This window comes from Ochotona curzoniae, unplaced genomic scaffold, assembly GCF_017591425.1.
Source record: "Ochotona curzoniae isolate NIBS_2020 unplaced genomic scaffold, NIBS_Ocur_1.0 scaffold_1037, whole genome shotgun sequence".
Taxonomy (NCBI): Eukaryota; Metazoa; Chordata; class Mammalia; order Lagomorpha; family Ochotonidae; genus Ochotona; species Ochotona curzoniae.
This window is the reverse complement of record NW_024467083.1, coordinates 1457744-1469168: the sequence shown is the minus strand read 5'-3', so window position 1 is coordinate 1469168 and position 11425 is coordinate 1457744. Positions and strand designations below refer to the sequence as shown.

Below are 11425 nucleotides of genomic sequence, written 5' to 3'. Positions count from 1 at the left end.
AACAATCTCTTCCAGAGGTTAGCTGAGTCATCATTCTGGTTCACTCATTCGACAAATACTCATCGTTCAGGGCTCGAATCCAGTTCCTTTCTGCAAGGCAGATTTCTCACTACTGGGGCCTTCCATCCTTGAATTCATATTTACATCTAAATTAACCAGATAAAGGTTTTCACGCAGCCATTATGGACAAGGACAACATTCCATGCAACTGGGGTACAAACTGCTGGGGTCCGTGTGATAAGTGTGGAAGACAGGAAGGTGTGAAGAGTATTGTTCTATTGCAGGCAGGGCCGCAAGGAACTTCCTGCTGTTTGGCAGGGCCCAGAGGATGTCTCTACAACACCTGAATGCAGCTCCGCGTCCCTTTGCATGGACACTGGACAACCCTGCTGAGAATTCTGTAATCTATTTAGGCATTGTCTGCCTCTGTGTAGTTAATGCTTACTAGCAATGTGAGCTTGGAAGTTGATGTAGCTGATACTGTTTTAGCCAAAGGCCCTTTTATTATTGCTGTCTCTGTTCCCATGGACCATATACTAATCAAGGGTGTTCTGTCCCAAGATGTAGTGGGAATCTATTCTTTCCCTCCTTCTTTGATGCCTTCTGTGATGCCTTTCCTCCCTTAACTGATTCTAGACTAAGCTGTAGAATGAGGATTGTAGTAGGAATGTGTTACTGATTGATATGCTCCTTCTATTGAGAACTTCCTAAGCACGGCGCCAGGATGGATAACATCCTGCCATAGGTGAAACAAACTGTAGAATTATCTTTAGAAACACCCAGTTGACCAAGACGTAAAAAGTCTGAGCCAGAGTTTGACTGGTTTTGTATAAATAAAGTGGACAGCTTTCCTGCATTGTCCACAATGATCTTGGAATTGTAGTGGTTTGTCTCTCTCTTTGCGCCTGATGCATGCACCCTTCGCGAGTTCTGAACTCAGCTGGAGCTGGACTCCGGCAACAAACATCAGAAACAACTGAGTTAATAGCTCACTGTTTAACTCTAAAAATTTATACTTTTAGCGGTATCCTTTATTATTACTTTCAAATGACAAACCACTCAGAAAAAGAATATAATTTATGCAAGGCCAATGTGTAGGATTTATTTTGAGTGACAATTCTGAAGCATCAGCAGTCACTGGAATGCTGCAGTTCGAGTCTGAGGTTGTATCATCAATAGCACCAACACTACCATGTGTTTGTCACCATTGCTCTACTTTAAATTTGCTTTTAATGAAATCATTTTTTTTATTAAAGAATGAGAGCTTCATGATCTTTATAATTTCTCTTTGTCTACTGACAAGTGAAAACTTCTGATATAATTTTCTCTCATTACTTGATTATTTTGTGTGGCTGTCATTGTATTATAGTTTGCTTTTGAGAATTAGTTGCTTTAGGGTTTTTTTTTTTTTTAAGAACTAAATGGTTACATGAACTTTTTGCAATAAAAGTTATGATGCTTTATTTAGGTCCAAGGTTCCAAGGAGGTACAATGTAAATACACTTAGATGGCATGCATAATGTTGAATTTGACGCTACCTAGACTCGTGTGGTAGATGCACAGTGGAGCATGAGTGAGTGAGTAAGTGAATGGATGAATGAATGAATTCAGAAGGGAATTCAAATCATGAGAAAGATCATGATGGGATGGGATTTATCAAGGAAGGCAACAGGCTGAGAAGTCTTAGCTGATGCCTTTAAAAAGGTACTGAACAATATGTAGACCAGTAGGAAACAACTTAGAAGCAAATAATGATTTAGCAAGAAGAATTTAAACTGACAGGAGCCATAGTCTAATATTTGGCTCCTCATCATGAACTTATTGCCTATGTGAAATGTGAGATTTCATTGAGTAGGGATTTTAGAAAATTCATTCAGGACACATTAATGTAATTTTCCAGGTGTATTACAGGGTGTTTTGAGGTTATTTGGTGTTGAAGATGATTCTGATGCCTACAATTATTTCAACTTCAAAAAATAAAATATGTAGGATATGATTAATCAAATGTGCTGATTTGGGCTAAAATTGTTCACATAGCTGCATCGTAAATTAATTTTCCTTCACAGAATCAAAACAAGCAAGCAAAGTTCTGTCTTGTGGTAAGCCACTCGCTTATGTCCATGGGGACTGGTGTTTATATGATTGTCTTAGGTGAACAACACACAGCTAGGTCTATGTGTGTCTGGGTAGACCTCCATGATTTTATTATGCAACTTTCAATGAAAAAGCCAAATCTGCTGTGCTTGGGCAGACAGGGAATCTCTTTCAGTCCAAAACAATCCCCCCACCTCCTTGTCAGGGAACCTTCGCCTTTACAGACCATCTCCACACAATCAGTCACTTCCATATGCCTCTCATTCTTCCCAGATTCTAAGCTTATTTTCCCTCAACGTTTTGTTTCTCTGGACTGAATTTCATCTCAGTTGATTGCCCAATTCACTTTTCATTCAGTCGTAATTGTTTTTTGAATTGTCTTAAATTCTCAAATGGATTATGACAATTTGGAAATTAACAATGGTGCCTTAATTGCATGAGGCTGTGTGATCCACAAAACCCTGTTGGCTGATGTTTTTTCCCCCCACCTGTAATTTTTTTTTTGGTAACTAAATGTGAAAAGGTAGTAACACACATACACAAGCATAAAACACATGTGGTTGTGATTTATAAAAATGCTTGACTTTCCAACATTTGGAAATCAATCACAGATAGTTGCAAAACCCTAATGTGGAAATTATTAAAAAATATATTCCGGTTTTCTTTCAAACTCAGTTTCTTTCTTTTGTGGAAATAGGAACATGTGCAAGCAGAACCACATTTTCTGTATGTGTATGGAAATTAAGATTCAGGAAAATAATCATTATTCTTTAATTATCTGACTTTGGCTGGGCTCTCAGTGCAGCTTGGCAATCTTGTTGCTTGTCCCTGGTCGACTCCCTCTGTAATTCTTCTTGAGGCAGCTGTTGGAAATCTTTTCATCTCGTACCATGCTTCTCATCCCCTACATTCTTAGCCTCGACCCGAGCTTTGTCATTTACTGAGAATGTGGCGGTTCTGAGAAGCTTTCATGGATTTTTTTTCCCCACTTCTACTCCAAGATGCACTTGTAGAAGCATACATCTTTTAATCCTTCTCCTTCCATCTTGAAGAAAGAGGGTTATTTCTTCATCCCAGTATGACCCTTCCAGGTTCATTATCATCTGGCTTCCTTCCTAAATGTATGTTCCTTATCTTGAACCCTCCTCTGCTTCCCTATCTTCAATCTACCGATGAGATCAAGGCTAGTCTGCACCATCCATTACTGCCTCAACTTCCCCTGGCTGTCGTCTTGCTAACTTTGTCCTTTTGTGTGCCATCAGCTCTTTCACCAGCCATCATCTCCCAGCTCCTTATCCCTATTCTTTTGATGGTTTTTCTTTTCTTTTTTTTTTTTTTTTTTTACTTTGGCTCCAGAGAATAGTTCCTCAGTTTTTGTCCTTGAATGTTTTCCTAAGTGTAACCTTTATGTACTCCCCATTTAAATTGGGTCCAACTCAACTTTTGAGATGAAGTTTAACTCCATATTCCAGGGAAGGGAATTTCAGGTATTTTCCTGCACTGTAGAATGCTTTGAAATCTGTGCTTCGCAGAGCACTGCCTCGCATATCACAGGTGCACTGTTTTCTCTGCTCTGCTTTCACTCACATTCCTCAATGACTTCTTCATTGCTAGAACCCATGACCTGTTTCTAATTTTCAGTATCATCTCATGTTTCAATGCTAGTATTTCTGAATTTGAAAATATACCTGAAACTCAGAAAAACAAAGAGCCCTTCATGTAGTAGTTTACTCCACAAATTCCCGTGACTACTGGGACTGGGCCAGGCCAATGTCAGGCACCTAGAGCACAATCTGGGTCTCCCAAGTGTGTATGGCAGGGACTGAAGTACTTAGCTCACCATCTACTGCCTCCCAAGGTTCTTATTAGTAGACGCTGAAATCAGAAGAAAGCCAGGACTTGGACTCAGATCTTCCTGTGTGAGATGTAGGTGCCCCAAGTGATGTTAAACCTGTGCCAAATACTCCATCATTTCTGACTTTCCCATGTTTCTCTGCCATTGGCTTATAGGATGAAAATCAGTGTATTCATCTTTATTGATTACCTACTGCTCTGATTTTTAATATGAAATGAAGTTATATAGAATGTTTACCAAGCATTACAATTTAGAGGAGAACAGCAAGACAATAAGCAAATATAATTCAGTATTTGAAATCTGTGGAAAATTACTCATTGCTGTGTGCCTATAGAGTCAATGAAAATTTTGCTTATTTGTAACTTGAGGCTCAAAGGATAACTATGAATTCCACAGATGGGACAGAGCCAAAGTTGAGAGTTTCAGACAGAAGGAGATATCTCTATCTCTATCTCTATCTCTATCTCTATCTCTATCTCTATCTCTATCTCTATCTCTATCTCTATCTCTATCTCTATATCTATGTATCCATCTATCTAAAGACTAAAGAAGAAGACACATGAATTTTGCAATAACTTCCAGAAGTTCAGTGTGATAAGAGCATGGGATTCACCATGTGTTATGAAGAAATGAGCCTCGACAGGTAGGTAGGAACCTGATCATGGGAGTTTATAAAAGCCATTGTAAGAAGTCACTTTCCCAATGTTGTAAATTATATAAGGCAAGGAGAAGCTCCTGGATGATGTCATCAGAGTCACGTTTTAAAGCTATTTCACTTTGGTTGCCAAGTAGAAACAAAAAGGCTGGTGAGGGTCAGAATGGTGGGTTCTGAATAAAAGATCATGTGGTTTGATCTAGTACGGTGGTAATATGGCTAACAAGAAGTGAAAGGAAATGATGTATATTAATGATGTTAAGTAAAAATAATGAAAAGGAGTTGGTAACTGATTGAACATCCTTCTTCAATTATCTTCTGGTTTTGCATCTTGGTATCTTCTGTTTTTGCATCTTATTGTGATATCCCAGTGATGTTAGACAGTTACCGTGATTTTGTGACCAGGAATAATTATACAGAAATAATCTGAGCTTTTATGAAGGGGAAAGCAGGCAGTATGAACCTGCTGTAATAATTTCAAACACACTGTGATGAGTCTAAGACATAGAGAATTATGTCTTTCCATTTGGGATAATCACAATATTCTAAAAGATCCCATATTTAGGTATGACTTCTTGTATTCAGTAAGTTGCTAATGAGTATTTAGCTAGTCTTTAGACAATATTCTGTACACTAGGAATAGAGTCCTGGATAAATAATGCCAGATTCCAATCTTGTGGAGTTTCCTTTTGCTTTGTACTTTGCAAGGAGTAGAAGAGTGAAAAAAAGAAGATATAAGGGGTACACCAAATGCTCTGCATATTCTCAGAACTTCTCATATTACATTTTCTTTTTTTTTTTATTAGAAAGGCAGATTTACAGAGAGAATTAGATAAAGAAAAATCTTCCTTCCACTGGGTTACTCCCCAATTGGCCACAATAGCCGGAGCTGAGCTGATTTGAAGTCAGGAAGTAAGAGCCAGGAGCTGGGATCCCATATGGGCACTTGTTCTAATCCTGGCAGCCCCGCTTCCCATCTAGCTCCCTGCTGGTGGCCTGGGAAAGCAGTCAAGGACATCCTAAGACATTGGGATCCCACACCCACGTGGGAGATCCAGAAGGAGCATCTGGCTGCAGATCAGCTTGGCTCTTATGTATAATAACATGGTTGTATTTGTTTTTCTGTGTCTGGCTTACTTCACTTTTTAAATGGGTATTCTCTAGCCCCATCCGTTTAACTGCAAGTGACAGGATTGCATTCTTTTTTTATGACTGACAAATATTTCATTGTGTATGTATTACACATTTTCTTTATCCATTTATCTGAGATACATATCTTGGGTGATTCCAAATTTCAGATATTAGGAACAGTGCTGCTATAAATATAGTTGTAGGGGTAAGCATATTGGCTCAACTGGCTAACCCACTGCTTCCAAGTGCCAGCATCCTACATGGAACATGTCTTGGTTGCTCCACTTCCCATCAGCTTCTGCTTATGACTCCAGAAAGCAGTAGAGGATAGATGATGGCCTAATCCTTTGAGACTGGTACCTACTTAGGAGGCCTGGAGGAGGCTTCTGGCTTCAGATTGGCTCAGCACTGGCCATGGTGGCCATTTGAGGAGTGAACTAGCAGATGGAAAATCTTTCTCTTTGTATCTCTTCTCTGTAAATCTGCCCTTGCAATGTATATAAATAAATCTTTAAAAAAATCTGTATATAGTTTTCCACAGTTAGCACTCCCTTTAACAAGGAATGAGAATTCCTGTTTATTCGTATCCTTACCAATATTTGCTACTTTCTGTGGATTTGATGTAAGGTGATATAGCTCATTGTGGTTTTGATTTGCAATTCTGTGATAGATAATAATATTAGGCATTTTTTTTTGTTGTCCACTTTTTATTTCTGCTTTGAGGACTGTCTATTCAGATTGTTTGGTCCTTTTCTTACTGGATTCATTGTTTTTTGTTGGTTGACTATGTTCTGGGCATTCATTCTCTGTCAGATAAATAGCTGAAAATATTCTGATTAAATATTAAAGAGTTTTTTTTTTCTTCAAAAGACTTGGCAAAGGAACAAAACTGGAGAAATCATACAGACACACACACACACACACACACACACACACACACAAATAAGCCTACACAGAAAGTTTCAACGATAACTCTAAAAATATTAACTGACACATTTCCAGTTTGTCCTACTGAATATTGGGGACCACTAGTGACAGCAGAAATAGCTAATAGTTGTATGTTTTTGTGTGATCACCCTATTTGGTGTAACTGAGGTCCTAAATGAGTTCCACAGCGCATCAAGGTGTGAATACAAATCATCAATCTTGTAAAATCAGTTTGACAATCAAATAAAGCAAATTCTCGACTTATTTTTCTGTCATATAATGCCTAGAATGCCAGTATCATTGAGCTTGTTGAGAATAAAGATGAGGAAATTGCCAATCATTAGGTGCTGCCCTGGCAAGTGGAAACAATGTTTGAGAGACCATTTATTACCCATTTCAGTTCAGCTTTGTGGATACAAATGTGTTGTGTTTCACCATTTCTTCTTGTTTTTTCATAAAAACAAAAACAGAGATGAGGACTTTCACAGCACCCAATGTTTTGGGGAGAAGAAAGCCCCTGCATCTATGAGGGTACTGAGAAAATGCAACAATGCTATGTTTGTGGAACCAGGAATTTTTCCCATGACTGTGCAGCACAGTACGAAACAGCATGCTTCTTGGAGAAGCTCTGATCCTGGGTCTGTATTAGCATTGAGCTGTTCGGCAGAACTTGGGAGAAGTGTTTTCAGTTCAGAATAACAACTCTACTACTTCTACTTTGAGGCTTGTGTTTGAATTTGGGAGTATTTTTTAACCCCATTCCCCCAAATTAAGCTGATTATTACTTTGTAAAAAAATCTCTGACTGGAAAATCAAACACTTTGCTAAAATGTTATGCATGTGAAGTGTTGTGTCAAATGTCCATGGGGCCTGCATAGTGACACTTTGGGTGCAACAGCTGCCTGCAATGCTGGCATCCCTTTGCGCTCCAGTTTGAGTACCAGCTGATTCACCTCTGATCTAGTTCAGTACTGATGCACCTGGGAAAGTAGCAGAAGTTGGTCCAAAGCTGCCACTATATTGGAGACCTGTATGGTATTCCAGGCTCCTGGCTTTAGCCTGGCTTTAGCCTGCACAGCCTAAGGTGTTGCAGCCATCTGGGGAGTGAACTAATTGGTAGATGTAAGATCTCTCCTCTTTCTCTGTAACTCTTCCTTGCAAATAAAGCAAATTAAATTTTTTAAAAACATGAAACACTTCATAAACTTGTGTGTTATCCTTGCACAGGGGCCATGCTAATCTTCTCTGTATCATTCCAATTTTAGTATATGTGCTATTGAACCAAGCACAGCAAATAAATCTTTAAAAAATTAGCATATTCTTAACCACATGGTCTGTGTTCAATCTATGGAAGCAATGTTTACTATAAATATAAAATAGCACTTCTATAAATTTCTGAAAACACTTTTGTACATTAATTATTAACTTCACTGCATGGATTAAAACATTGACAAAAAGGATTGTAAAACATCTATCTTTTAAAAATTTATTTTTCTTAGAAACGCAGATATACAGAGAGAAAGAGCTTCCATCTGCTGGTTCACTTCGCAATTGGTTGCAACGGCCAGAGCTGACCCAATCTGAGCCGATGTGAAACCAGGAGCCAACTGCTTTCCCAGGCCATAATCAGAGAGCTTGATGGGAAGTGGAGCAACTGGGACACGAATCCACGTCCATTTGGGAACCCAGTGCATGCAAGGCGAGGACTGTAGCCACTAAGCTACTGTGCCAGGCCCAAATCATTTATCTTAAGCCACAGAGTTGAGGAAAAAAATTCTGGTAGTTCATATTTTTTTGCTGTGTAATTTGTTAGTTGAGATCCAGTTTGTCTTCTTCACGGTGACTTTTTAAGGAATGTTTTCTTGGTTTTAAGCTTGTCTAGTTCCACTGGAGAGACACTGCTTGAGTAACTTGATAATGTTTAGCACATCTGTCTTTGTGCCAAGCAGCAGACTCTTTTTACTCCTCTTCTGTCTTTGGTTCTGGGCATACCCAAGCTCAGCAAAGAGCACTGCCGTCATCTTTATTAATTTACCTTGGCTTTCATAAGTGTTGAGCTCATAGCTAGATCCAGAAAAGAGCAACGCGCAGTGTGGACACTTTAAAATTATATTTAATTGCCTTATTTTGGACAAAAGATTCAATTGTTTCATTCTTTATTTTGTTTATAGTTTACAGAGCCCTTGGCAGAAGTATAGGTATAGGTTAAACCCAACAGATAGGGGCTCATGGTACATCTGTGTGATGCACCAGCTTGGGTGCTCCCTCCCTATGCATACCTGCCTCAATCACACTCCGTATACCTTGTCATCAGAATTTCAGATTGATTGAATTTGATATTTTTTTCTTTAACTAGAAAGTGACAAAAATTTGCATCAAAATTTGTGAAATTTTACAAATTACTCATAAATCTCCCTTAATTTATTTTTGAGATGTCCCACAAAATTCTGGGATGAAGTTAGAGATACATCTTCCATCGATGTCAGGATATTTTGTTAGCATCAGTAAGAATTTTGCTCATGTAAAAAGCCCTGGATTAGGCCCCCAGACATGTTAAAGAGACAAGAAGCATTCTAAAGATGCCAGAGAGTAGGAAGAGTCGAATAAGTGTCCACCATGATAGCACACCTACCTGGTTGTCCATTAGCTGCAATAAATGGAGTGCATTTGGCAGTGTATCAGTTGGCATGGATTTGGAAAGTAGTTTGCAAATCCTTTTTTTCTCCCGTATGAGATATCAGTGAATGAAAGCAGAGAAGCTTGGTGGTTTCACTACTGGATAATTGTATAATAAGGATTTGACATCCGATATTTGAGATTTTTGTACTACATAAAGATGCCATTCAAGATCTGTATGTTTACAGAAAGGTGGCAATTTGACACTGGGTTTGGTAAAGCCAGTTCTGTGACTTACAGCCCCGTTCTGGAGTAAGTAACTATTGTAAACTTCCATGAGTACAGATAAAAGTGTTTCTGAGGGGAATTTAATTTGGCACACTATTTGAAAAAAATCTCATCCTTGGAATTGCATCTTGTAAATGAGGGCATTATAAACGTAATAATTTGGGATCTCTTGATTGGTCTTTTTTTAAAAACTTTAAAATCATTTGCATGTGCTGTTTCCTTTTGGTAAATGTAATTGGTTAATGTTTGGTCCCCACGGAAAGAATGGCCTTCGCTAAGGTAGGGTTTCCAAATTTGGCATGGAACATTGCAAGTAAATTTTGTCTATATACTTTTCAAGCTTCTCAGATGTGATCACTGACATTCAGCCTGATGAAGGAAGCCCTAGGGACTAGAATAACACAAAGCGTGCTACTGTACTGACATGCAAAATGTCTTATAGCCTGTCTTTATGTTTCAGGGCTGCAATGCTCTAGATAAATAAGACCAAATTGGGCTAACCACTGTTCTTGGCTACACTCACGCAGCTGTTTTCAAAAGCTAATAGGAGCTGTGTGTGCACATCCAAGGACAAAATTTGGCCCTTTTTGTCTTTACACAAACAGTTTCTTTAGTTGAGATGATTATTCCTGAGTGACTGTTTTATAAGCAATGTTTTTGCCCAGTTTAAATCTCTTTTCACTTTTATTCCGCATAGTCAAGACATTTATGAATATGGAAACATGTAACTCAAAATCTTCAGTTCCCAGAAAAATGAAAATTTCCCCAAGAAAACTTGTGAGTATTGCAAATGAACTGGGAAAAAGAAAAAGCAGGTCATTTAAAGTGTGGTTAAAAAAAATAGAAGCAACACAAGGAAAAGGTGTTAATGCTCATTAATGTTAATAATATGATAAATTTGTTAATTTTATATTTATTTTATTTATCTGAGAGTGAGAGTGGAACTGAGAGAGAGAAAGAGAGAGGGGAGGAGGTATGGGGAGGAGAGGAACAGAGAGAAAGAAATAGATTAGGAAAGATAGTGATATATGACATTCTGATGTACCCACTAAATGTCCAAAACCCCTGGAATGAGACATGACTTAAGCCGGAAGCTGGGAACTCAGTCTGGGTGCCACAGATGGACGGTTTGGACCACCACCTGAGCCATCACCTGCTGTTGCTCAGGGTGCATGTTAGCAGGAAGCCGGAATCCAGGCGAGCTGAGACTTCAGTTTACTTAGGGTGCTGTGGGGCACACCTTGAGTTTTTATAGCATGTTGATCTGTGGCCTTTCAAAAGGGAAATCTGTCATTAAATAGCATTTTCAAAGGAAATCTAGATCACTAAATACGTTTATTTGTTTAAACGTATAAAGCTGAAATTAGCTGCTATTAAAACTCCTCTGTCGCTTCACAAAGAGATTATGTAGCTCTGCATATTTTTCTCAAGGCTAAATCTTCTGAATTAGAACACAGCAAGTGCGTTGAAAGTTTTTATTACTAGAAATTGCAATCCTGCTTCATCTCTGAATTTCTTTGTAGAAAATAAGGTATGTAAGCAGGGCCTTAAAGTTTTGAAAGGAACTTCTTACATAAATCAATATATGGCGTGAATAAAAAAAAAAGGTTTGCTAGAACCGCTTAACTTCTGGAGGCATTTACAAGGGTTAGCTCATTTCCTTTGAGCTCTGAGCAAGCCTCCTTATTTGTAGTTTCTGATTGCCCTTTCTCTGAAGATAATCGATTTAAGAATATATTTATTCATTGGACTGGTCTTTCAGAAGTTCATAATTATATGTTACCTGTGCCAATATTATTAATAACTGAAAGTTGAATATATACACTTTTGCAGGATTAATGGCCCTTTGTATAATAATT

General features: G+C 38.4%; 1 non-coding gene across 1 annotated transcript; it reads right to left on the bottom strand.

Annotated features, from left to right (window-relative positions):
- Nucleotides 1-7844: 7844 nt before the first annotated feature.
- LOC121168950 lies at nt 7845-7951 on the bottom strand. The gene has a single exon (XR_005885803.1). It is a non-coding gene; the product is annotated as a U6 spliceosomal RNA (small nuclear RNA).
- Nucleotides 7952-11425: the final 3474 nt, after the last annotated feature.